The sequence below is a fragment of the Lonchura striata genome, chromosome 35 (genome assembly GCF_046129695.1).
Source record: "Lonchura striata isolate bLonStr1 chromosome 35, bLonStr1.mat, whole genome shotgun sequence".
NCBI classification, from domain to species: Eukaryota; Metazoa; Chordata; class Aves; order Passeriformes; family Estrildidae; genus Lonchura; species Lonchura striata.
Genome location: NC_134637.1, coordinates 4,179,547 through 4,207,046, shown reverse-complemented (window position 1 = coordinate 4,207,046; position 27,500 = coordinate 4,179,547). Strand labels below are relative to the sequence as shown.

The 27,500-nt window shown below is 48.0% G+C and overlaps 1 long non-coding RNA gene across 1 annotated transcript; it reads right to left on the bottom strand.

Annotated features, from left to right (window-relative positions):
• Positions 1-12,755: 12,755 nt before the first annotated feature.
• On the bottom strand, positions 12,756-26,138 carry LOC116184723 (uncharacterized). The gene is made up of 3 exons (XR_013341369.1): positions 26,008-26,138; positions 15,914-15,974; positions 12,756-15,728 (listed from the first exon to the last, which is right to left on the bottom strand). It is a non-coding gene; the product is annotated as an uncharacterized LOC116184723 (long non-coding RNA).
• Positions 26,139-27,500: the final 1,362 nt, after the last annotated feature.

The following is a 27,500-nucleotide window of genomic DNA, read 5'->3' as shown; positions in this document are numbered from 1 at the left end:
GCACATGGTGGATAATGCAGAAAGATGGAAGAACACGATGTGTACCTCAGGGAGATCTGATTGTTGGGTGAGAACTATAGAAATATCACTGTTTGCTGAATATTACTACCATTGTCTGTGTATAGCTGTATATTGGATGTATAATGTATGTGTTTGTAAGGTTTGAATATATATATTAGTTTTAGTAGTAAGCTGACGATATGGGGATAAGGGGTGGAATGTCCTAGGTTGACTGTATGATGCCTTTATCCCCAATCATCTGCCCTGTTCATGTTGAATAATAAGTTCTACACCTTTAAGACTTGTTCCAGGAGGGAAGGAGTGGGGGGAAGAAGCGCGGAGTTTGTTTTCAAGAACTGCACTCCCTCCTCCACATTCCTGCTCCTGGACTGAGTTGTCCGCGTACAGATGGACAATGAGACAGAGCTCTCCTTTGGTTTTTTTTCCTAGTCTAGTTAGTTTTAGCTAGCTGAGGCAAAGAAGTTCCCTGGACTGTGTTTTTTTCCCTTTCTCTGGACCTGCTCTGGACTGCACACCAGGAGAGCAGCAGCAGCAGCACCAGTGGCCCAGCGGGCCGGGCCTGGGCCGTGGCATTTCCAGCGCCGGAGGAACTGAGCAGAGACTGAGTGAGCCCAGCTGCGACCTGAGGGATTTTTTTCTGAGTTTGTCTCTCTCTTGGAGTGGCAAGAAGTGTTGTTGTTTAATATTGTCTAAGTTTGCTAGTTTAATAAACAGTTTTTTTTCACTTTTTTCCAAAGAGGTATCTTTCCCAAACTGGTTGGGGGAGGGGCCAATTGAATCTGCTTTTCCTGAAAGAACCCTTTTGGGGGTTTTCCCCAAATTTGCCCTGAACCAGGACACTCGTGCAGGGGGATTGTGAAAAAACAATCTTTTAGATCAATAATTAACAGCTGCCAATTGACAGGTAACATCGATGGTGAGTGTAGGCCAGGCTGCAGGAGTCCCATATCCTGCATCACAGAATTTATAGCTTGAAGGTCATGTAATAACCTAATTTTTCCTGATTTTTCAAAGATTTAAAAAATGGATGTGTTCCAGGGGCTTGTAGAATGTATGATATACTCCCAATTTCTCATCAATCAATTAATTAACATGTCCTTGACCATTTTAATTTTGTTTAGACAAAATGTTAATTTTGTTTAGACAATGGCCATTGATCAACCCAAACTGGCTTTTCTGTTAACCATTTTAATTTCAGGATTGGCTGCCCTAGAATGTCTGCTGCTAAAAACCTTCACTGGTGAGACAGAAACCCATCTGGCTCAGTGCATCTCATCCAAGCAGCCAGATTGTGGTATTCATCACATAAGGTCTCACCTGGGCATGTGCATCTTCATCAACCCACACTGTCAAGAGTGATTTACTGATTCGCATCATCTGAGCACCTCCCACCCCCAGAATGGGTGTACCTAGGGTACTCAAAGGCCATATTGCAGGCCATGCAAATGAGGGAATAATAGTGACATCTGCATCTGGGTCCAGCAACATAGCTTTTGTTGTCAGAAGATGCTTCAACAGGATGCTGAAAAGTAATGGGTTTAGTTGTTTTGTTACCCGCAATGGTAACATAAACATTACCTGAGGTTTACTTGTTGACCCAAAACCTCCATCCCTCCCTAGGCATGATCCTTTGTCTAGGAACCTTAGCCTCAAATGAAATTAATTGTGCCAGCCTAGTGCCTTTCAGTATGTGAACGGGTGGTCTCGATGTTTGCACTGTGATCCCAATATTACCTAAATAATTTGCATCAATCAGTCCAGGTAAACCAAAAATGCCTTGCTTTGATGTGGGTGATCTCCCTATTAATAGAGCAATAAGTCCATGTCCCAAAGGTCCATTTGCTGTAGGTGGGACTGTTGGGTTAACATCTCATTGGGTCTATTTGGCTAGCTCTGGACCCTGGCTTCACTGACAAGGACAAAAGTGAAAGACAGGAGGTGCTCTTCCTTCTCAGGACCAGCATCCCACAACTTTATTGTCCATAGGAAAAAGGAGGTGTCCAGGAGAAGAAAGAGGGAGTCTGCCTTGTGGCAAGAGATTTTAAACCCAGGGGGAGGGGGGCAGAGGAGAGGAGCTACAGCCAATGGGATACAACTGATGGGATGGGGCAAAGGGAGGAACTAAACTGGGGGAAGACCACCACCACAGGAATTTGGGTGGAAATGTGGAGCAAACCATGTGGTACAAAACAAACCATTCGGTGCAAAATAACAAATCACCCAGTGCAAAACAATAACTAAAGAAACTACTCAGTGCAATACAACATGGGATGTACTTCCACATCAGTATTTTCCAAGGTAGCTTCTACTGCTGTTGCCACATCAACTCCTGCACTCCCTGCTGTTGCTGATTGAGAAATGTCCAGGCAGCTGCCTGGTTGTAGGGGAGCATTTGTGTCCTGGCGTGTCCCCTCTTCACACTCTGCTTTGCATTTCCCAGCGTTGCTCTGTCTTGTGTGTTGATTTTCATTTGCTTTTTCGATGCTAGAACTTGTCACATCTGTTGCAATTTCCCTTAACACCAGATGTCACTTTTGTCTTACTTTTCCTTACAGCTCTAACTTTGCATTGTGCTTTAAAGTGCCCAAGTCCACCGCACCAAAGTCAAACTTGATCAGGGCTATTTTTCTGTGCTGCAGAAGAGGTTCAAGGGCAGTTGCCATCGCATTTGATATGTAGGTGGGTTTCTCCTCTGGAGCTCCTACTCTGGAACAATCTTCTATCACATCTACCAAATTAGCTGTTCTGGGCAAAGTTTGCATGATCCTTTTGCAGGTGGGATTTGCATTTTCCACTGCTAATTGCATTCCTAGTGCAGCTTTAACCTCTGGGGACATTCCCAGAGCCTGATCTATTGCATTTCTGAAGCGGTCTAGGAAATTCATAAAAGTCTCATTTGCCTTTTGTCTAATGGTGGTGTAAGGTGACAGCGGTAGTCCCATACCTGGAACTGCATGAAAAGCCTCTCATGCTAGTTTCTGAGTCTGTTGCAAAATTGTGGTATGCAAACATGCCTGAGCTCGCGGGTCAGAAAAAGGGCTTTTCTCCAGCATCATTTCTGGGGTGGCAAGTTCCCTAGTGTCTTCTGGAGGGAGCCTAGGATTTTCTGTTACGGCAGCTTCTAACTGCCTTTCCCAGTCACACTTGCCACAGTAATCGCTGTGTGGGTTTTAAAATGGTCTGGGCCAGCTTTCTGCAATCCAAAGGAGTCATCAATCCACTAGTAAAGATATGCTGTAATGAGATTTGCACGTAGGGATTAGACAGACCATACTAGATGACAGCTTTTTGCCCCTCACAGACAAGTTTCCAGTCCAGTCCTACCTACTGGTGTTGGTTTGGGTTATCAGTGATAGAGATCATTGGAAGAGCTCACAGGATAAATTTGTCTTCAATAAGTGCCTCTCTTACATTATTCCCTGCCAGTGCCTGGCTGGGTTGTTATCATCATTGGAGAGAGGGAGGCTAGTAAATCTCCGTTCAGGTCTCTCGTCCGCTCTGGACTTCCTCTCCACCTTTACCCATAGCTTATGCTCCTGACTATTGTATCGAGTCAGGGGATCAGACAGTCTACACATACCACAGCATCGATTGTAATCTGGTTTCTGCCATCCTGTCTCGTCCTGTCTCTCTTTCAGATTCCCAGTCCTGCTCTTTCCATCTCTCCTCCCCCCACCAAGCTGTCTCATGATCAGGGCTCAAAGAGAGTGCAGACCTCTTAATCAGGGCTACCCTCTCTCTCTCGATGACCTCTGCAGCTTTCATGATCCCTACAATTGGGGGAATCAGAACTGAGGTAAGCTGATCTCACAAACAATCTTTCCTTTCTGCCGCCTCCATCAGCAACGCCTTAATTTTTTCTCTTTCCCTTATCTGTCCATCGACCAAGGCTCTGAGCTCCACTAATTCTCTTTCCTCCCTCCTGCGCTCCTCCTCCTCAAAGCAGCACAATCTTTCTGTATTTGAATAGCCATTCTTTGCATTTGTATGCCCGCTTTGGTGTCAGGGCAGGGATTTGGGCAGCGAAAGGGAAAGAGGGGGATAGACGTGCCCCCCCTCTAGCTTTTGTTAACTCTTCAGGGGACACTGCTGGGCACCCTGTGGGTAATCCCAGTGCAGGAGGTGGTAATGGAACATCTGCCTCCATTTTCTCTGGTTCTGGGACAGACCCTGAAACGTATGGGGGCTGTATGTAGCATCACATTGTTCTCATCTGAAACTTCTTGTTGCTGCAGCTCTGGCTCCACAGGAGTAGAAGGTAGGGGTATGACTGGGTCCACCCCCCCCACCCCCCCCCCTACCCCCCCCCAAAAAAAAAAACCTGTCCCTCGAATGCTGGAAAAGCCTCCATGGGGTCATCTGGTTCTAGGGCTGCTACTGCACCGGCCGCAACAGTCCTTTCTCTTTCTGCTTTTAACTGCTTCAGCATCTTTATCATGAGCTTCCAAGTGGTGCTAAGGCCCTTGGTTTCCTTTAACACATTGCTGACATCATCCCAGAGCACGATGCCAAGGCTTTCCCACTCAGAGGTATTAATTATGCTTTTAGGGTTGGTAAAAAACCCTTTCTCCTGACCCCACTTCAGCAATTTTTTCAAAACTGTCATATTTAATGTCTGTCCTAGACAAAAAATGCTGGAAGACTTTTAGAGAATTTTGCTCTTCCTCTGAAAGTGCCTTCCCCATCCTCCAGCCCCCAGTCGCTTACCTGTCCCAGTGTAACAGCTGCAGCTTAAACGAATTCGTTCCGTTTTCCTGGTGTGTTCTCCTTGCTCCATTGGAGTTGTCCTCCGACTCCCCCAGCACAGTCCAGCCGCAGTGGTCTCCAACCAGGGCTCCTGCCTTTTAACTCAGTAGGATCACCTTCAGAGTCCAAAGGGTCTAAGACCCTTTTAGAGTCTAAAAGTTTTGATCTACTTCATTAACACATTCGCTATCACATCATGCATCACCAATATATTGTGGCTAAACCAGGGCTCCTGAACAACTGACCAATGTGATCAAACATAAGCCCTTTATTGTTTAATTACACAAGCTTTTATAGATTCTAGAAACTACTAAGATCACACTTCTTGTTTGGTGCCTTTGTCTTGTTCCCTTGTTCTCTGCCTCCATTTCTCAGCGTCTGTGATTGGTTACCATGCATGTGTTCTACAGTGTTCTGTTATCTTGTTCTTGCGATCTTGGTATGTGGTTTCTCAGCTTCTTTGTTCTTATTTTACTACAGTTTATGTCTTAATAACCTTGATGAAGTGCCCTAAAAAATTTCTGATAAGAACAGTTACAAGCGGTATGGATGGTGCACACTGAGGCCTAAGTTGTTCAGATACATTGCTACAAAATTCATGGGGTCCCAGTCCATATTTGATCCCAGTACAGGTTATCCCAGTCTATATCCATAGGATCCCAGTCCATGTGATCCCAGTCTGTACAATCCTAGTCCATACGATCCCAGCCCATACAATCCTAGTCTACAAGGTCTCAGTTTGCATGATCTGTTTGTATGGTCCTGATCCTTATGGTCCTGGTCTATGCAGTCCCAGTCTGTAGGATCCTGCATGGCACACACTCCAAGGGTCAGAAATTCCAGTTCCCAGAAAGGAAACGATGTTCCTGCCCTGTGAGAAATGGAATTGTAGAAAATTCTATCATCCATCCATCCATCTATCTATCTATCTATCTCAATAAATTATAATAAAAAAGTAATCATTTAAACTCTTACTTACACTTCTCCAAAAATTCAACCAAAACAAAAAATAACTATTACTATTACATTACCAATAAATATAAATAAACAAAATATATAATAAGAAATAATTTTTTTAAGTTTTACCCAATACCTAATATCCCTTTAGACAAAAATTATCAACAATTGACCAAAATTAACATACCTTAGTAAAGACACCTTAGTAAAACAATTCATATTACAAACATACTAAACACAAAACCAAAGACCACTAAAATTTCTCATACATTTCAACCAAACAATTAACCTTTATTAACACCCTTAGGTACTCTCACAAAAATTAAAATTAATTTAAAAAAATAATTGTAGGTGGTGATTTTATTTGGATATTGTTTATGGATAGATTGGGTGAGATGATTTAAAAAGTGGGATTTCTATAAGAATTAAATCAGGGGAGGGTCTTTGGTGGCAGCTGCCCTGGCTCAAGGGAGACACTGAGAGAAAAACAAAGCAGGCAAAGAGAGGTGGGAGAGAAAGGAAGACAAAAACACAATCAGCTGAGAAGGTGGCACACTGAAAACAGAACTGCAACTGACTGAAAATAAATGGGACAGAAGTCAGGAACTCTGGAAGTTTCATTTACTATCAAATACATCCCACCCACCCAGCCCCACACAATCCCAATCTCAACACTCCAAATTTGGATCCCACTTCTCTCAATCTCTTTCCAACCCCACCTCACCCTAAGAATTGTGGAATCGAATGAGTTTGGCATGGGATTGAATTTTTTTTTGAGGTTGGAACACACAATTTTGAGGTGGGATTGAGCCCTTTTCAGGTAAGACTGAGCTGTTTTCAGTGGGATTTGAGTGGTTTTGAGGTGACAGATCAATCCCTCTTGGCTTTTGGAGTCTAAAGAGATGAAGAAAGAAAAAAATTAAGGCCAAAACGAAAGGATAACCAGCCAGGTGTCTTCCCAACGTGGATCACAGGGAATGTGGGTCACCAGGGCTCTGCCCAGCATGGGTCCTCTAGTGGGGGATGGAATTGGAACAGCGCACAAAGCTCTCCCTGCAACTGGGGCACTTGCAAGTCTTCTCTTACCAGTGGTTCTGTTGGTGTTGGGTCAAGGCTGAGCTCTGTGAGAAGCTCTTACCACACTCAGGACACTCACGGGGCATCTCTCCAGTGCATTTGTGCCAGTGGATGATGAGGGTGGAGTTCTGCATGAAGCCCTTCCCAGGCAGCAGAAGCCCTTCCCTTCTGCAGCCCTTCAGGGCAGCAGAAGCCCTTCCCTTCTGCAGCCCTTCAGGGCAGCAGAAGGGCCTCTCCTCCCTGTGTGTCCGCTGATGTTCAAGGAGATGGGAGTGGACCCAAAACCCCTTCACACACTCAGAACACCTGTAGGGCCTCTCTCCAGTGTGAATCTTTTGGTGGACGATAAGGTTGGAATGCTGGCTGAAGCCCTTCTGACATTCTCCACACTTGTCTGGCCATTCTCCAGTGTGGATGTTCTGGTGGCAGATCAGGTTGTCACTATGACTAAAGCTCTTTCCACATTTCCCAAACTCTTAGGGCCGTTCCCCTGTGTGGATCATCTGGTGTTTGCTCAGGTTGGAGCTGTGTCTGAAGCTCTTCCTACATTCCCTTCAGTGGTAGTGCCTCTACTGGGTGTGGATGCACCAGTTGGTGATGAGGGTGGAGTTCTGCATGAAGCCCTTCCTGCAGCTGGGGCAGTGGAGGGGCCTCACCTCTGTGTGTGCCTGCTGATTGAAGAGAGCCTGACAGAGGAATGGTTGAACGACAAGGGACATGACACTGTAAAATTAATCCAAATAGGGAGGGCTACGTGACTGCTGCAAAGTTCGCATGGCCCTGAAGAGTAGATGGTGTGCAGAAAGCAGGATATTGAAACTGCTTGGTATGTAGAAGTAGATAGAGAAGAACAAAGGGGTACTAAGCTGTTCTAACTGCAAGGCCAGCTGGACAGGCATGTATCGATCATAAAGATACTTTTAAGATAATAGTACAAGTCACATAGCAACCAATCATGAGCTTGGCTTTTGCAATATGTATGAGCTAATTAACGAACATATATAAACTGTGTAATCTGTTACAATAAACTGAGACTTGATGATCATGATATCATGAGTCTTGTCTCCCGCGGCATTCCCTCTAACAACTGGCGCCCGAAAGCAGGGACCTGATCCGAGCCTAAGGCGAGAGAGGTGCTGTGTTGGGGTTCAGGTCCTGCAGCTGGAAGGACGGCGAAAGAGCCGAAACGCGTTGCTCCGCGCCCTGAGTGACCGCAGCGGCGAGCTCAGCCGATACGTGCTGCCGAAGCCTGAAGGAGCCAGCAACGGTACCGACGTAATCATGGAAAGGCAAGCAGCATATGATTTATTTAGTGCTTCTCTTAGAAAAAGGCAGATTAAGGGGATTGACTTAGATAAGGATCTCCTTTCGCTATTGCATCATGCTGAGTCTTACGGCTTTTTCGTTAACCCCCATAGTGTTCATGAACTTTCCGAATGGAGGAAATATGGAGATAAGTTGGTGGAGTTAGTGTTAGATGAGGATAAAACGGGTAAGAAGATGGGTAAGCTTTGGCGGGTAGTTCATAGTGAATTGCTAATGTGTCAGGCAGAAAAGAAGGCAGTGGAAGGGATACGGACAGCTCGGGAGAAAAATAAGGAATATGAACCCTCGCTTCCCTCTAGTGAGCCTAACCCTCCGGTCCTTACAAATTTCCCCGTCCCCATCTCTGCTCCTGAAATGCCTGCACCGCCCACAGATACTAGTGGCTTTGAGGTGCTGCCATCAGCTCCCCCTCTACCCCTGCCGTCGCGTCCCCCTCCGGCAATTCAAAATGTTACTGTAGCACCCTCCTCGTGACATCCGCCGTCTCCCGGCCAAGCGCCTGTCCCTAGGGCAGATTCTGACCTCGTGGAGGCCATGGCTAAGGGAAGACGTGAGCTATGGGCTGCTATTGCACAGGAGGGCATGCAGACGGGGGACGCTGAGCTCTTCACGGCAGCACAGGAAACCCTTGCGTTTCCGGTGATGTTTTCGCTGAATGGCGACGGGGGATACACTGCGCAGGTCCAGAGCATGGACTGGAAACTGTTGAGACAGCTGCGCGCCACTGTGGGGAGCTATGGTATCACCAGTGAGCCTGCCAGGCAAATGCTTGATTTTATCTTTAATGCTCATACTTTATTGCCCTCCGATGTCAGGGGAATGGCCAAATTGATTTTCACGCCGCATCAACGCTTACTCTTTGAGGCACGCTGGAGAGAGGAAGCGGAGAGAAGCGCCAATTTACCAAGGGCTCAGGGGGATCCTTTGGCAGGGCTTACTGTAGCCGAACTCATGGGACAGGGTAATCATGTACGCTTAGAACAACAGGCGGCACTAGGACCTGACAAATTAAGAGAAGCCACAGTGGTGGCAAGAAGAGCCATAGACAAAGTCAAGACCCCGGGTGGAATTCCAATGTATATGGGGATTAAACAAGGCAGGGAGGAGCCTCTTGGCACCTTCGTAGATAAAATAATGGAGGCGTTGTCCAAAGCAGGGGTGGCTGATCATATGCAGGATGCCCTACTTAAGCAGTGCATACTCCAGAATAGCAATCCCACAACTAGAAATTTGATTACTTCTATCCCAGGGGATTGGACTGTCCAAGCATTGCTAGAAAAGGCTGCTTCAGTACCAGTTGGAACTCAGGCACTATTGGTTAATGCTTTACAAGAGATAGGACAGGGATTACGAGAACAGGCAAGCTCTCAAAATCAGGTTTTAGCAGCCCTTGCTCCCCTTCAGGCTACGGCTGGGCGCCCCCATTCTAACACTACCATGGGGGCACGTGTAAAATGCTACCGCTGTGGAAGCTTAGGTCACACTCGAAGGGAATGCGGAGCAACAGGAGTCTGGTGTGGCAGATGCCAATCAAACACCCACAACTCTAACGCATGCAGAAGGAAGCCGGGAAACTCCAGGAGCAGCGCGATCAGCAGCCGCGCCGGGACAAAAATAGCAGCTGCAGAAATGAAGCCACTCAGCAATTCCAGCCTGCCACCTGCGGGAGCCTCGGCCTGGACTTGGCAGCCGCAGTAGACACTGATCTCCTAACTTCAAGACCACATAAAATTCAAACTGGAATCCATGGCCCCTTGCGAATACACGGACAAGCTATGGGAGGACTTATTATTGGCCGCTCTTCAGCCTCTATTTTAGGCCTCTTTGTGGAACCAGGGATCATCGATGCCGACTGCTGCGGCGAAATCATGATCATTGCTCATACGCCATATCCCCCCGTGACAGTACCAAAAGGTCAAAGGATTGCTCAGTTGATCCCACTGCCACAAATGACCAAAGGACTGGAACCTATATCCCGAGTCCCCAGGACTCCAGAAGGATTTGGCTCAACAGGAGGTCTCGCATTGCTTACTTTGGATCTCAACACCCGCCCCAAGAAATCCTGTCGCTTGATTCATCAGGGACACAGCATTGTGCTTAAAGGACTTCTGGATACGGGCGCAGATACCAGCATTATTGACCCAGGTCATTGGCCTGCGTCTTGGCCCACCCAGCCCACAGCAACCACGGTGAGCGGCATCGGCGGAATGACACTCGCAAGCCGCACCCCAGTACTGACTGTTGAAATTGAAGGGAGACAGGCGTCTGCAGCACTCTCTATAACAACCTTACCACCTGCTGTTCAATGCTTGATTGGCCGTGATGTTCTGGCCCAGCTGGGCCTCGTCCTTACCAACGATCATTCTTTTCAGTAACGGCCATTGCTTGGATCTTCCCGCTACCACTTACATGGACTACTAACGAGCCTGTGGTAGTTAAGCAGTGGCCTTTGAAACGGGAAAGTCTGGAGCAGGCACATCTGTTGGTTGATGAACAATACAAGCAAGGACATCTTAGGCCATCCACAAGCCCTTGGAACACTCCGATCTTTGTTATCAGGAAAAAGTCGGGCGATTATCGGCTCTTGCATGATCTCAGAGCAGTAAATGATCAGATGGAACCTATGGGAGCACTGCAACCTGGGATGCCGAATCCTGCTATGTTACCACAAGAATGGCCCATTTTAGTTATAGATTTGAAAGACTGCTTTTTTACTATTGCTCTGCACCCTGCAGATACTAAAAGGTTTGCCTTTACTCTCCCTACCCTCAATCATGGCGAGCCAGCCAGAAGATTTGAATGGACGGTTTTGCCACAAGGGATGCGTAATTCGCCTACAATTTGTCAGCTATATGTGGATGCAGCACTTCAGCCACTGCGACAACGCATGCCCGATACCATCATCTATCACTACATGGATGATATTCTGTTTGCACAAGCAACCCCCTTTTTAGACTCTCAAATCCATGATATCCTGTGTTCTTTAGAGAAGTCCTCTCTCGTCATTGCACCCAACAAAATTCAACTTTCTGCTCCATGGAAATATTTGGGATGGACGATCACTCAACAGCGAATTACACCACAGAAGCTATCTATCCAGTCATCAGTCATGACCTTACATGAAGCGCAAAGGCTTTTGGGCGACTTACAATGGCTCAAGCCAGTTACTGGAATTCCTAATACCCTTTAAGACAAACTACGCCCACTACTCAAAGGAACTGATCCCTGCACTCCAGTTCATCTGACGTCAGATCAACGTCGTGCTTTGCACGACATTACACACTGCATCTCTACTAGTTTTGTGAGACGTCTTGATCCTGATCTTCCTTTACATTTGACAATTTGGAACACTGAGGACCACCTATTAGGGGCTGTCACCCAGCATGAAAAGAAAACGGGGGAGACGGTGGTGCTAGAATGGATCTCACCCCCATTACAGCAAAAAAGAACAGTAACCTCCAAGGTCGACAGTCTGGCAATACTTATCAAGAAGGGACGTACTCGTATTTTAGAGATGAGTGGCTCAGAACCAGTAAAAATCAATATACCCATGGAAAAACCCACTTTGGACTGGTACCTTCTAAACTCTGCACCCCTTGCCGAAGCATTGCTTTCATCTGCAGCTACTGTTAGCACAGGACCCCTTACACCCAAACAATGGGTTGGAAAATGGACATGGATACAGAAACCCCTCAGAAAGGAGAAGCCTATCTCAAATGCCATTACAGCCTTCACAGACGCAGGCCGCAAATCACGCAGAGCGGCCGTGGTCTGGAAAACAGAACAACAATGGCATCACCAGATACTGGAGGCAACATTTCAGGACAACTTACAGACATTGGAGTTAAGGGCAGTTATTTGGGCAGTGTCTCACTTGTTGGAGCCGCTGAACGTTGTTTCTGACTCACTCTATGTCGTAGGAGTGGCATCAAGGATTGAAGATGCCACCATCAAGGAGGTCCAAAATCAGCGCCTTTACGAGCTCTTTCTTCAATTAAAGCGCGCCGTAAGGAACAGAAGGGAGGCATATTCTATCATACATGTCCGCAGCCACAAATGGAATGAAGGACTGGGAGCAGGCAATGCCAGAGCCGACAAATTAGTGTCAGTGTCAATTGCTCATCAAGTAGTACTTCCACGGCAAACAATGGCCCGAGAGAACCATGCTATCTTTCATCAGAATGCCAAAGGCCTATCACAGGAGTTTCGTATTCCACTACAAGAAGCTAGAGCTATTGTTAAGGCTTGCCCCATATGTAGCCATCACAACAGAGGAGTGAGCCTGGGAATAGGGGTAAATCCACGAGGCCTGCAAGCTAATGAACTTTGGCAGATGGATGTCACCCATGTACCTAGTTTTGGTCGCTTGAAGTACGTCCATGTGACTATTGATACTTACAGCCATTACATATGGGCTACTGCTCAGACAGGAGAACGGGCCCTTCATGTGGAGCGACATCTCAGCAGCTGTATCGCGGTTATGGGAGTGCCTCAGAGGATCAAGACTGATAATGGCCCTGCTTATTGCAGTAAACGTGTTGCCCGCTTTATGCAAACATGGAACATCACACACGTTACAGGGATTGCAAACTCCCCTACTGGACAGGCAATAGTAGAGAGAGCCAATAGAACTCTTAAAAAATATCTGGAAAAATATATTGATACAGTCAGCGTGCAGGATAGGTTATTGAAATGCCTGTTTGTGCTTAATCACTTATGTATTTTTGGAGATGGGGGGTTACCCGCAGCAATTACTCATTTTGCCTCTAAAGCCCCTACCCCTCCGCAAATGGTAGTCAGGTATAGAGATCCAAAAACAGGAATTTGGCAAGGTCCAGCCAAAGTATTATACTGGGGCAGGGGCTATCTGTGTGTTTCTACACCAACAGGTACTGTGTGGGTCCCAGCTAAGTGGGTGCGGCCCACCAATGACCAGCCCGGAGCAGAGGAGGAGGCAGCGCCTACAGAGGACGATCTCCAGGATCCTGTATGATCTAGAAAAAGAGTTTCAGACTAAGTTCCTGTTTGACTCGCAGAGAGAAGTTGAAGACTGCCTCTTGCCTCATTTAGCTAGAGACTTTGACCGCTTTTGTCTGCTTGCTTGCTTCACTTGCAATAGTTATGACCACCAATCTTGGGTAAAAATATATTGTGGAGGGTGCTCTCATCGTTGGTGGATTCATCAGCACCACCTTACCTCTGCATTCTGGTGTCTTACCTGTCAGCGCCAGTGGAGCTTTGACTCACCACAGCGCGCTTTAACACGACTAACAGGTCAGCCTATCAGGGAGAGCCTGAGATTAATAGAAAATACAGAAGACCTGGAATTAAGAAGGCTAGCTTGGAGGGTACAGCACTTAGTAGAGAAAATTCTAGGTGTTAAAAGGACAGGGATTATAGATTCCTGTTGTCAGAATGGTATCGGCATCCCCATTCAGTGGCAAGTTGACCCAGAGGAATGGGACACGCAGTGTAGGAGGTTTCGTCGTCGCAGCCGTGCTGCTAAGCGTGCAGGCATACGTCCCACCTCAACCTAAAACAAATGTATGGGTCACAATGGCAAATCTAACAGGGCAAGAGTCCATCTGTCTTGCTTTATCTTCCCCAGGCAATCCGTTCTCCACCTGCCTAGTCGGTCTACCATTGGATACATGGCCATGTCCTACACGTGTTCCAACTTGTGATAATTTAAATTTGAATACTACTGTAGATAATTGGGACAGGTGGGTTCCCTACTTACCGATTGCCCCGGCAGAACCCCAGGAGCTAGAGCTACTGGGGGCAGTTGGCATGGATTGCTGTTTGTACTTTAACTGGACAAGCAAGCAACAGGGAATCAATGGGTCTGCAATTGTCGTTAATTCCACTTTGCCAATTTACAGAAACAGTAGTATCTGGTGTCAGTACACGGCCAAAAAGGTTTCAAAGTCAACAAATAATCCGCTTTCTTTGCCCCGAGGAATATTCTTTATTTGTGGTGACAGAGCTTGGGCTGGCATACCTTCCAAAATAAAGGGAGGCCCTTGTTCGTTAGGAAGATTGTCATTGCTGACACCCAACACATCAATGATATTAGACATGGCTCGGCGTCATCATGGCAGCAGATTGCGACGCAGTGTACATAACTTTGCCAGTAACTGTCAAGATAATGTTAAATTTTGGTCCCCTGAGGCTATTATTGCTGCCTCTTTCCTAGCGCCTGGTGTTGCCTCAGCAGGAGCATTAGCTCAACTCAACAAGCTGGGATGCTGGTTAGCTAAACAGACAAACGCTACATCAAAGGCCCTAAGTGACCTGCTTTTGGACGTAGACTCAGTAAGACATGCCACGCTGCAGAATAGAGCGGCTATAGATTTCCTATTGCTAGCCCAAGGTCATGGTTGTGAGGAATTTGAAGGAATGTGCTGCATGAACTTATCTGATCACTCTACATCTATCCACAAGCAAATTCGAAAATTGACCGAGCTAACTCAAGAGTTGAAGGTGGAGGAAGGATTGGGCTTAGAAGGCTGGCTGAAAGGATTGGGGATCGGACCATGGTTGAGGGACATCATCAAATATGGCATAATAGTTCTAAGCATAATTGTGATACTTTTGCTTGTTTTGCCCTGTGTGTTTACTTGCTTGCAAGGCTTGATGCAGCAGCTTTTGAAGAAAATGCTGAATGCATACCTTCTTGTACAAAAGGAAAACGGGGGAGATGAAGAGAGCCTGATAGAGGAATGGTTGAACGACAAGGGACATGACACTGTAAAATTAATCCAAATAGGGAGGGCTACGTGACTGCTGCAAAGTTCGCATGGCCCTGAAGAGTAGATGGTGTGCAGAAAGCAGGATATTGAAACTGCTTGGTATGTAGAAGTAGATAGAGAAGAACAAAGGGGTACTAAGCTGTTCTAACTGCAAGGCCAGCTGGACAGGCATGTATCGATCATAAAGATACTTTTAAGATAATAGTACAAGTCACATAGCAACCAATCATGAGCTTGGCTTTTGCAATATGTATGAGCTAATTAACGAACATATATAAACTGTGTAATCTGTTACAATAAACTGAGACTTGATGATCATGATATCATGAGTCTTGTCTCCCGCGGCATTCCCTCTAACAGCTGATGTTGAAGGAGATGGGAGATGACATGAAACCTCTTCCCACACACAGAACAATCACAGGGCCTCTCCCCAGTGTGGATCTTTTGGTAGACAATCAGGGTGGCACGTTGCCTGAAGCTCTTCCCACATCCCCCACACTTGTATGGCCATTCCCCAGAGTGGATGTTCCAGTGCTGGATCAGGTTGGAGCTCCAGCTGAAGCTCTTCCCACACTCCAGGCACATGTGGGGCTTCTCTCCATCATGAGCTTACTCATGGACCACCAGCTCCAAGCTCTGTCTCCATCTCTGACTGCCTCCCCGGCCCAGGTTGGGTCTTTCCTCCTCAGATCCCTGCGATCTGTGTTTGCAGCCCCTCTTCATGCGGGATCTCTGGGGCTTTTGCCTCCCTGTTGGGTTCCTGCACTGTGGAGCCACTCAAAATGGCCTCTTCTATGAGGTTTTGCCACGGGGATTTGTCCTCCCTGGTCTTCATCTTCTTCTCCTTCTCTGGGGGAGGAAGGACAGGGAGAGGATGGGATTATATCCGTGCCACAGGGAAGGGGAAGGAGATCCCCCCAGTGCGTCCCAGGCAGGAGGGCACCGGCAGCAAGGCTGTCCTGCAGCCGGGGGCTGTGCTGGGCTGGGAGATGGAGCAGAAGAGAGGGGGAAAGGGGTACTGACTTCCTCCTCACCTGCCTAGGGGAGCCTTGAAGACTGCTCTTCCATCCGGCCAATGGTTGGGAATGGGAAATCCTGGTTTGGGAAAAACAAGGGATGAGCACATTGAGTTTGAAGATCCCTCTGCCCAAGTTCATCTCTAGAAGTCAACGGCCACCTGGACTCCATAAAAGTCTCCCAAACACCAAGATTCAGCCCTCAAAACCCTCCCAGGTGTTCCCTGTCCCTGGTCCCTCCCCTTTGGTGTTCAGGGGTTCCCCCCTCTCCTAGCTGCTGGAGATCACACTTGTATTAGGGGTCCCCCCCTCTTTACTTGGTCCTCACCTTCCCCAGGCTGCTGGGGGTACCAGCAATCCCAAAAGCTCCCCCCCTTTGGACTCACCATCTAGGAATGCTGGGGATTTTTGAGCTCCCAGGGTCCCTTCTCCTCTTATTCTCTGCTTTGGGGTTCAGGGACTCCCAGGAGTCCCCCCTGCCCCTCTCCAGGCTGTTGAAGGTGTTGCCAATGGCAGTGCTCACCCCTCTCTGGGATCCCCACTTTGGGCTCCTGGGGGACACAGGTCTCTGCTCCTCCAGGCTGCCTCTGACAGCAGCTGCCACCGTGACCCCCCAGTGTCCCTTCAAGGGGCCTTTTCTGCTCAGCTTTTCAGTTTTTCATTCTCCAAACGTCCACCCCAAAAAAACCCAACCCACAGAGTCCCCAGGATATCAGGGCCAAGCTCCCCCCTCCCTATTCACCTGCTGGATGGGGCAGGGGGGTGATGATCTCACAGGTGCAAATTCAGGGAGCACTCGACCTCATGGTTCCTTCTCATTTCCTTGATCCGCCTTTGTCCTCTTACTCTTCCCCTTCCCCTTCCTCTTCCTCTTCCACCCTTCCTCCTCCTCCTCCTCATCCTCCCCCCTAATCCCACCTTCTTCTCCTCCTTCCATCCCTTCCGGCTGTCCTTCTTCATCCCTCCCCTTCCATCTCCCCCAGGAGCAGTGACACCACACTGGGAACAGCTTAGGCCCATGCTGGGAGCCACTGGGATCACTCTGACTGGAATCATGCTGGGATTGACCAGGAGCAACTGGAATGGTCCTGAAAGCAACTGGGAAGAAGTGGGAATTATTGCTGGCCAGGAGTCTCTGTATAAATCACGAATGGGATGGGATGGCTGTGGAAAGCATCTTGAGGTTTTTATTTGCTGGAAGCAACTGGGATAAACTAGGAGAGACAGTGATCATACTGAAGGGCCCTAGGATCATGTTGGCATTGACAGGGAGAAACTGTGATCACACTGGGGCCACTGGCATCATACTGGGAGTGTCTGGGAGTAACTGGGATTAGACTTAAGTGACAGGGGGTGGCTACAATTATACTGGGATTAGAGTGGATGCAAATGGATCCTGACTGGGAGGTACCTGGAGATACTGGGCCCATGTTGGGAGGAAAATGTGGACATACTGGGACCAACTGGGATCAGCTAGAAGGTACTGGAACCATGCTGAGAGGACTGAGACCACAACTGGGCCAACTGAGATCATACTGGGAGCAACTGGGACCGCACTTTGGGCAACTGTCAGAAACTGGGATCATGCCAGAGGCAACTGAGAGTAACTGGGAAAGACTGGGATCATTCTGAGGTAAATAGAACCTTACTCAGGTGTGGAGTTGCGTTATTTGTATGTTTTATTATCCCTGTATTATGTATTGGTTTATTCCTTTGTACCCCCGTGTGCAACTTGGTTTATCGCCAGTTTTCCCGCCTTGTCCTCCCTTCCCGCCTTTCCAGTATCTATCCATCACCCTGAAAGAGGCATTTTACCCCCGCCCCGGGTGCCTTGTCTATCACTCGGTGCCCCTTCCCATCCATCCAGAAGCTTCTACTCAGGGCACCGGGTGATTGGGCGAGGACCTGGGGCTCCCCCCATATCCTTCCCCCATTGGACCACGTTGTATCACCCCATCCCGGAGCCACTCCCTATCCCTATCCCCATCAGTCGTTGGTTACCCCTCCCTTACAGTTTATAAGCCAGTGCAAGCACCTTGTGCTTGTTCCTGTTGGCTGGCACCGTTCTAGGATATTTGGCCCCGTTGGGCCACAATAAACTTGGACTTAGCCCCCAGCAGGATCCGCTCTTCATTTACCACCGCGAGGCTTGCTAGCGCTGCCCGGAACCCACAAAGGCACTCTCCAAACCCCAGCTGGGAGCGGCGGAGGGTGCCTCAATCGCCCGCCCTCGCCCCAGGACGAGCTAGCCGGGGCTGAGATCAGGGAACCGGGGCAGGAGCACGGCATTCAGGCAACTGGGATACACTGGGAGTGTCTATAACCATGTTGGAGGGACAGAACCACACTGGGAACAGCTGGGATCATGCTGGGGTCAACTAGAACTGCATTTGGGGCAACTAAATTCATACTGGGGGCAACTGGGCATGACTGGGACCCTGCTGAGAGGGACTAGGACTATTCCAGGGGCAAATGAGTGCAACTGGTATCATACTGGGATCACACTGGCAGCATCTGGACCCATGCTGGGTTAGACTGGGCTCACACTGAAGGTGACTGGAATCATGCTGGGATTACTGGGACTGGCTGTCAGCAACTGGGAGGAAGTGGGAGTGACTGGGTGCATGCTTGAGGTGACTGGGATAAACTGGGATAGGCAGGGAGTCACAGGGATCATACTGGAAGCTACTGGGGTCGTGCTGGCATTGACAGGGAGCAACTGAGATCACACTGGGAGCACTGGCATCATACTGGGAATGTTTGGGTGATGCAAACAATTGGAGTTTTTAGCTAGCTCTTTAAGAACACCAGCAGCCACACCGAAGTGTATGGAACACCTCCTGGATAAGTCCATCAGGAGCTGAACTTCAGAGCTATGGCTCTGCAGTGGGATTAGCTTTACCAGCAGCAGGGAGAAAAGTAAGAGTCAAAGGATACTCTCTGCCTGATATTCTAGCAGTTCTTTAATCCAGAGATTCAGAAATGAAAAGACCCAAAGCACCCCCCTACAATGGTTTATAAACAAGCTAAAACCAGTGGGCAGGTACAAACAGACAGCAAATGGGATAACCTTAGGGGAGGAGTAAGGGGTGTGGATTACAGAGCAAGTTCCAATGAGAGACAAGGGAACAAGAAAGGGGGGTGGTTTATATCAGGAGTGGATACAATTTAAGGAGAAACCAACTTGGAACACAGGAAAGGATTTGGAAGCAATCATTATCAGAGAACCTGGATTACAAAACTGAAAACTGGGGTAAAAAAAAACACTAACCAGAACATCTCCTCCTATCTTTTTCAAAAAGAGGAAGGACTGGGGTTACACTTTGATTTTGGGCGTAACTCATACCACCATTGAGGTGGGAGGCTTAGTATTCCTTAGTATCAGGGCTATTGACATTGGGGTTCTCAGGGTCAGGACAATCAGGGGTCTTGGTAACAATAATTTCAGGAGAAAAGTTGAGGTGTGCGGCAGTGGAAAGACAACTATAGCAAAGGATATTACAATAAGGAAAATAATTACAATAAACCAAACAATAGATTTAACAATGGAAGAGATCCACCCAGTCAACCCCCACCCTGAGAAGATGCTTCCCAGCCAGTCCTCTGATTCTTTTTTTATGTCAGTTATTAGTTCTTGCATTTTTCGCAGGGATGCTTGGATGTCTGGTGCCTTTGATGTTAAGTTGAAGTAGCAGAGACCTTTGAATGCTTAGCATTCATGTCCATGCAGCAGCTGCCTGATTTTGTAGGGTAGCTTTCCTAGTGATTTCTTTGTCTGCTAGAAGGTCACTGATTGTGGTTGTTGTTAAAGCTTGTTTCACTACCTGATGCTCAAGGCAGCCCAATTCCCCATGTGCTTTAACAACTGCAACCCATTGTAAAAATAAAGAGATTGCAGCTCATTTTAGCTTAGACCAGTGAATAATTTCTGGTTCAGTGTTTGTCTAAATTATCAGTGCTTCACTTTTGGATTCTCTAATTGCTTGTCTGTTGCCAATTCATAATTTGGGTTTGGTTGGGTGCGAACACGACAACCACCCAAATGTGCACAGACCTCCAAGCAGACAAGAGGGGATACCTGCCCATGCTCTATCCCTAGAAATGAGAACAGCACCTTTTTCTAGTCTCTTTGGTTGGTGGTCCTCTGCGGATGCCATCTTAACATGCTCAATCTTCTTGCACCCCTGTCCTAGGGCGACGTTATGGTGTTTGTATCCCCAGTCGTGTGTTCTGTTTATGTTTGATATTACGCTCTGAGCTTTCAGAACTGACTCTGAAAGTGAAGGTTTGTTTTGTCTTGTTATCAACCAGCTCACCTCCCACCATGGTCTGTTGTCTAGAAGAGGCTAGTGCTGGCTGGCTTGCTTTTGCTTTGCTTGCTGGCTTTGCTTGCTTGCTTTGCTTCTGCTTTTGCCTTTGCTTTTGTTTGTTAGTTTAGCTAAGCAGTCAATTTTTTTTTTCCCCTGGACTGTTTTTTTTTTCCCTTTCCCTTCCCTGAATATCATTCCAACCTGCTCCAGACTGGGACCTGGGAAACACTGAGGAACACCAATATCCTGCGTTTTGCAATCTGCAGCAGCCATCCCCAGTGCCAGAGAGCAATTCCCAGTGCCCAGACACGGGCAATCATTGCTAAGAGAGACTTTCTGGATTTGACATCTCTTCTTGAGAGTGGTGAAAGAGTTTTGGTGTCATCTGGTGTTGTTCATTTTTTTGGTGCTGGGGAGTGATTTGTTTGTTAAATAAACATGTTCTTTCCACTTCTCTCCAAGGACATTCTTCCCGAACCAAGTGAGGGGGAAGGGCCATGGGAGTTTGTTTTCTGGGGGCTCCTTCCAGAGGTTTTTCTCCCAAATTTGCCCTAAACTAGGACAAATACTTTGGTGCCCAACTCTTGGCTCTAGAGAGTGGAAAACAACATGTTCTAATCATATTTTTGTTCCAATTACTTTGTGTTGGTATGGAGCAGTTACTGGTTATGTTGTTTGAATTCATAGTGTCTCTTGGGGTGAAGGCCTGCATGTGTTTCTGATCCCTAGGGTTTTTTGAGATCTTAATCCCTCCATGGTCCCTAGGTTTATTTTTTTTATCCAGGAATAGCTCCGGTATTGTCCCTAATACGTAGTTTTTGGAGTAGAAGAGCACTGACCAGAATATCCATTGGGCTGGGCTTGGGTGTCATGGCTTGCAGGGGGTTTATAAAGGTGCTGAAGTCTGTTCCAGGAATGCATGGCTCATAGTCATGGTTGTGCAGCCAGTTTGTTAGAGGACAAGCAGGGGATGAGGCTTTTCAGCCTTTGCTTTCCTTCTTCTCCTCTGAATGGAGATTGACTGTGGACTACTGTACATTGAATGAAGTGACTCCACCACTGAGCACTGCTGTGCCAGACATGCTGGAACTCCAGTACGAGCTGGAGTCCAAGGCAGCGAAGTGGTATGCCACTATTGACATTGCTAATGCATTTTTCTCCATTCCTCTGGCAGCAGAATGCAGGCCTCAGTTTGCCTTTACATGGAGGGGAGTGCAGTATACCTGTAACCGACTGCCCCAGGGGTGGAAGCACAGTCCTACCATCTGCCATGGACTGATCCACACTGCACTAGAAAAGGGTTGTAGAGTTGTGTTTGCACTGTATATCCCCTCATAATGGTTTGTCCCTCCATATCCCCTCTTTGTACCTGTTTGGTTCATCCCAGCTTCCCCATCAGTACCTGTATGTCCATCAAAGCCCAACCCATCCCCCTGTCTCCTCCCAGGTGATGTGTCCATCACCTGGTGACCCTTCCCCTTTGTCCAGATTCTTCCCCCAGGGTCACCAGGTAGCTGGACCCTGGCTGGGACTCCTCCCTGACCCGCTCCTCAGTGGTCACTCTGAGGCCTTGCCCCCCGAGAGCCACTTCCATGTCCTTCCCCCGTTGGCTGTTCGGTTTTCCCCGCACCCCTATACCTGGCTGCTCTGGGCGGGGCCCGCTCTCTCTTGCTCCGGAGGCTCTTCGAGGTCAAATGTCGCCTGGGATCTCTCCAGGCCCTCATTAAACTTTGGAACTAATCCTGAGGGAGAGCGCCTCTTTCCTTTGCCTGTGGGACCAGCTCATCTTTGGACTCACGTGGGAGCTTCTCCAAGCCCCCCGGAATCCAAGGAGAAGTTCCTTCCCTCTGCCCACCTTGCCCCACTGCCCAGCTGGCCGGGCTCCACAGGGTATCTGTCCCCATGGATTCAAGGGGGAGACACAGCAAGGGTAAGGCTCCAGAACATATAGAATATATTGATGATATCATTGTGTGGGGGAGCATAGCAGCAGAAGTGTTTGAGAAAGGAGAGAAAATCATCCGAATCCTCCTGGAAGCTGGTTTTGCCATCAAAAAGAGTAAAGTGAAGGGACCTGCTCGAGAGATCCAGATCTTGGGAATAAAGTGGCAAGATGGACGGCATCAGATTCCTACAGATGTCATCAACAAGATCACAGCTATGTCCCCACCAACCAACAAGAAGGAGACACAAGCTTTCTTAGGCGCCATCGGTTTCTGGAGAATGCATATTCCTGAGTACAGTCAGATCGTGTGTCCTCTTTACCTAGTCACCCACAAAAAAAACGATTTCCACTGGGGCCTGTACAGCAGAAAGCTTTCGCCCAGATAAAGCAGGAAATTGCTCATGCAGTAGCCCTTGGCACAGTCAGGACAGGACCAGATGTGAATAACGTGTTCTACTCTGCAGCCAGGAGCCATGGTCTTTCCTGGAGCCTTTGGCAGAAGGTGTCTGATGAGACTCGAGGCCGACCACTGGGATTCTGGAGTTGGAGCTACAGAGGGTCTGAAGCCAACTACACCCTGACAGAGAAGGAAATCTTGGCCGCCTACAAGGGAGTTCAGGCCAACTCAGAGGTGATTGGCACAGAAGCACAATTTCTCCTGGCACCCCGACTACCAGTACTGGGCTGGATGTTCAAAGCAAAGGTTCCCTCCACCCACCATGCCACCAGAGCTACATGGAGCAAGTGGATTGCTCTCATCACACAGCATGCCCATATTGGTAAACTGAATCACCCTGGGATTTTGGAAGTAATTACAAATTGGCCCAAAGGTGAAATTTTTGGTGTCACAGATAAAGAAGAACCAGTGACACGGGCTGAAGAAGCTCCACCATACAACCGCCAGCAGAGGAAACACACTACGCTCTCTTCACTTATGGTTCCTGTCGCATTGTAGGGATGAATCGGAAGTGGAAAGCAGCTGTATGGAGTTCCACACAACAGGTTGCAGAGGCCACTGAAGGAGAAGGTGGATCAAGCCAGCTTGCTCAACTCAAAGCCGTTTAACTGGCCCTGGACATTGCAGAAAGGGAGGAGCGGCCAAAGCTCTACCTCTACACTGATTCATGGATAGTAGCCAGTGCTCTGTGGGGGTGGCTGGAGAGGTGGAAAGAGGCTAACTGACAGTGTAGAGGAAAACCAATTTGGGTTGCTGAAGAGTGGAAAGATATGGGTACCTGGGTAGAGAAGTTACCTGTGAAGGTTCGCCATGTAGATGCCCATGTCCCCAGAAGTAGAGCTAATGAAGAGCAGTAAAACAATCAGCAGATAGATCAGGCTGCAAAGATAGGGGTGTCAAGGATAGACCTTGATTTGGAACACAAGGGGGAGTTGTTCCTAGCACAATGGGCCCATGATGCCTCAAGCCATCAGGGTAGAGATGCCACCTATAAGTGGGCACGAGACTGAGGGGTGGATCTAACCATGGACAGTATTTCTCAGATGATCCATGACTGGGAGATGTGCGCTACCATCAAACAGGCTAAGCGAGCAAACCATGAGGGGAAATGGGGCAAGGAAAGGGCGGAACCCTGAGGGGAAAGGAGTGTGGTCAAGGGGATGCACGGTCCTAAGAGGGCTTGGTTTGACCTAAACTCACCCAAAAGGGCCTCAAATATAGCCAAAATCCACCAGATGTGCCCTAAAATCAGCCAAAGGGGCCCTAAAATCCACCCTAAATCCACATGGTTTGGCCTAAAATCAGCCAAATGGGATTAAAATTATCCAAAGGGATCTAAAATCCAACCCAAATGGCCTAAAATTACCCCAAATGTTTTAAAAGCCACACAAAGTGTCTTAAAATCACCCGTAAATCTCTCAAATGCACCTAAAATCCACCCTGAAAGTACCTGGTTTTACCTACAATCACCCAAAGGTACCTAAAATCACCCAAAGGTACCTGAAACCAGCACAAGAAGGCCTAAAATCACCCTAAAAAGGAGTAGTTTCACATAAAATTCCCCAAAGAAGCCAAAAACCTACTTAAATAGGCCCAAAATCACAAAAATAAGGGACCTAAAATCACCCACACAGGACTAAGATTCACCTATGTGGGCCCAGTTTGTCCTAAAATGACCCAAATGGGCCCAAACGCCCCCCACATGGGTCTAAAATCATCCAACGGGATCAAAAATCCCCCTTAAACCAGATTCAGCCTAAACTCAGCCAAAGGGGCCAAAAATCCACCTGAAAATGCTTGGAATGCCCGCAGGGGATCTGAAAGCCACCCTAAACCTGCCCAGTTTGTCCCAAAATCCCCCAGAGGGGCCAAGCCTGAGACCGAGCCAGGGATCGCCTCTGGGAGGGACCAGGGAGGGCTTGAGAGGGCTTGGGGCATTTGGGCCTCTTCTGGGCTTTAGGGAATTGTGTTGGGAGCTTAGGGGGAATTGTTGGGGATTTTTTAAAAAAATTTTTAGGTTTTGGGGGAGTTGGGGAATTTTGGGGGTTTTTGTGGATCTTGGGGTGTTTTATTGGTGCTTTGGGAGGGGTGTTTTTCAGGGGATGTTCGGGGGTTAAGTGAAATTTTTTGCTTCTTTATGATTTTGGAAGGTTCTACTGAGGTTTTGTGGGTTTCTCTGAAATTTTGGAGGGTATTATTGGAATTTTTGGGGGTTTTGGGGGGATTTTATTCAAATTCTGGGGGTATTTAGTGGGATTCTTTGAGGATTTGGAACGTTCAGGAATTTTTTGTGGGTTTTTGGGATTTTTGTTTGGATTTGGGGAGTTTTGGGAGATTTTCGGGTGTTGCTGGAATTTCTTTGGGTCTTTGGGGGATTTTCTGAGACTTTTTGTGGGTTTGGGGACATTTTTGGGGGATTTGTGAGGTTTATTTTGGATTTTGGGGGGTTTGTTGATGTTTCAAGAGATTTTGGGGGCTTTTATTGGGCTTCTAGGGTGTTCTAATGGGATTTTGTGAAATTTAATTGGTATTTCATTGGTTTTATTGGGACTTTTGTGGGCTTTAGGGAGATTTTGGTGCCTCTCTTCCCTTCACACAACCAAGGAAAACCCCAAAGCCCCCCATAATTCCAGTAAAACCTCCAAAAATTCAAATAAAACCCTCCAAAGCTCCAGAGAATCCCACAAAATCCCAATGGAAACTCCTCCCCAAAACAAAAATGAAATAAACCTCCCAAAAATGCCAATAAACACAGCAAAAAACCCTTCCCCAAAACGCCCATAAAATCCCCCAAATTCAAAATCTCCCAAATCCACAAAACCAGTGCAAAACCCCTATAATTCTCTCCAAAACCCAATAATTCCCCCTAAATTAAAAAAAATTTCCCCAAATCTAAAAAAAAAAAAAAAAAGCCCCCCAAATCCCTACAGACCTCCCAAACAGCTCTCCAGAACCACCCAGACTCACTGGGGGCTGTCCTGGATCAGCGGGCACCGGCTGGTGGAACAGGAGCCAATTCAGGGTGCCCTCTGAGCTCTTTGGGGAGGGGGAACCATTACAGACCCCCCAAAAACAGGGAGACCCTGTTGTGCCCCCAGACCCCAGTGCAGGCTGGGCCTGGGACTCCCCAGGACCCCAAATCTCCCCAGACCTCTCCCAGAAACCCCAACCCCCCCCCCCAGCCCCCCTCAAGGTTGGCCCAGGATCACCCTGGACCCCCAAACCCCCCCCCAGGAGCTCCAGATCCCCCCAGAACCCCTTGAGACCCCCCAGGACCCCCTTGAGAACTCCCAGATCCCAATCGGGCCCAGCCCAGGATGTCCCCTGAGACTCCCCAGACGCTTCCCAAGACCCCTCCCCCACGGTCCCCTCTTAGGACCCTCATCCCCCATTCCCCCACCTGTCCCGGCCCCTCCGCAGCTCCCGCAGCTCCGGCCTCTCCCAGCGCCTCCCGCAGGACCCGCCCGAGCCCGGGGCGCCCGGGGCCACCGGGCTCATGCCCGGCCCTGGGGTCAGGGGACGCCATTTCCGGCTCGCCTCTGATTGGCTGCAGCGGCGCAGGGGAGGCAGGTGTTGCTGAGGGGAGCCGCACGGTGATTGGTTAGTTTGGGAAGGTGCGGCGCGGTGATTGGTTGATTCGGGGCAGGGCACGCTACTATTGGCTGGGTGGGCTCACACACGCGGCAGGTTGTGGGGGCATTTCCGTTTTTTTTTGTGGGGGGGGGAACATTCCCCATTCTTGGGGGAACTTTCCTGGGTTTCTGGGGTAACATTCCTGGATTGTTAGGGGAACATTTCTGGGTTTTATTTTGTGGCAACATTCCAGTACTTTTCTGTGGGAAGATTCTGGATTTTGGGTGGAAAATTCACGGGTTTTTGCGGAACATTCCCAAGTTTCTGGGGGAACATTTCCAGAGTTTTTGAGGGGAATGTCTCTGGATTTTTAGGGATTGTTATGAACAAAATAGCCTGGCTGGGACACTTGGCTCGAACTGAGTACTGACATTGAAATGTTAATTAGCTAATCGCTCCTGGGAATCTCCTACAACCCCACCCACACTAGGACCAGGATGCAAAATAATCCAGTGGAGTCATGGGAGGGGGTTTTGGGGATGAAAAACATCCCTAAATGGAAAAGATGGGCACAGTGGAGGGGGCTGGATGGGTATGCTGGTTGGGAAAAAGAGAACCCCATCCCTAGTCTGTGTTTGACCTGTCACCATGTTATGTGTAGTAAATATAATTCGCACCATTCCTTGTATGAAATATATAATATTGGATACTTGTTAGATTATACCCATTGTATTAGTTCCCCCCTCCCCCCCCTCTTTGCAGGCGAGACTGGATGTATATTAGAAACTGATTTACAAGTAAAAGGATGTGTGGCTCGGCCAGGAGATGGGCTATGTCCAGTCTCCAGGTACTGGCCATCGGGACCCCAGGTGTTGATCATCAGATGCTGATCATCGCGTAAACGGCCCAAGATGGATATGGAAATCCTCAGACAGATCCATGTGAATGAAGCCTTCCCATAAAATCTCATCAGGAATTCACCTACTCCAGACATTGAATTATTTCTCCTCATCACCAAAAAAGAAAATCTTATTAACCTATGGACTCTGAATAGAAGAGAAGACTGATTGCTGAAATCCTGGCCTCAGGTGGAATTTTCCCTATAAAAACTGCTTGTGCCAGGATGGAGGTGTGTGGGCATAGGGGAAAACCTCTGCTGAGGCTCACTCCTTGTTGCATACCCAGGGCCGACCCTAGGCTCGTCTCTGTTCTTTAGTTGTGGCTGGCTAGATAAAATTTGATTGCAAAATAAATATTTTATTTTTCATATTATTTTGGCTGGACAAATTTTCATTTATAACCATCTTGGTGACCCCAACG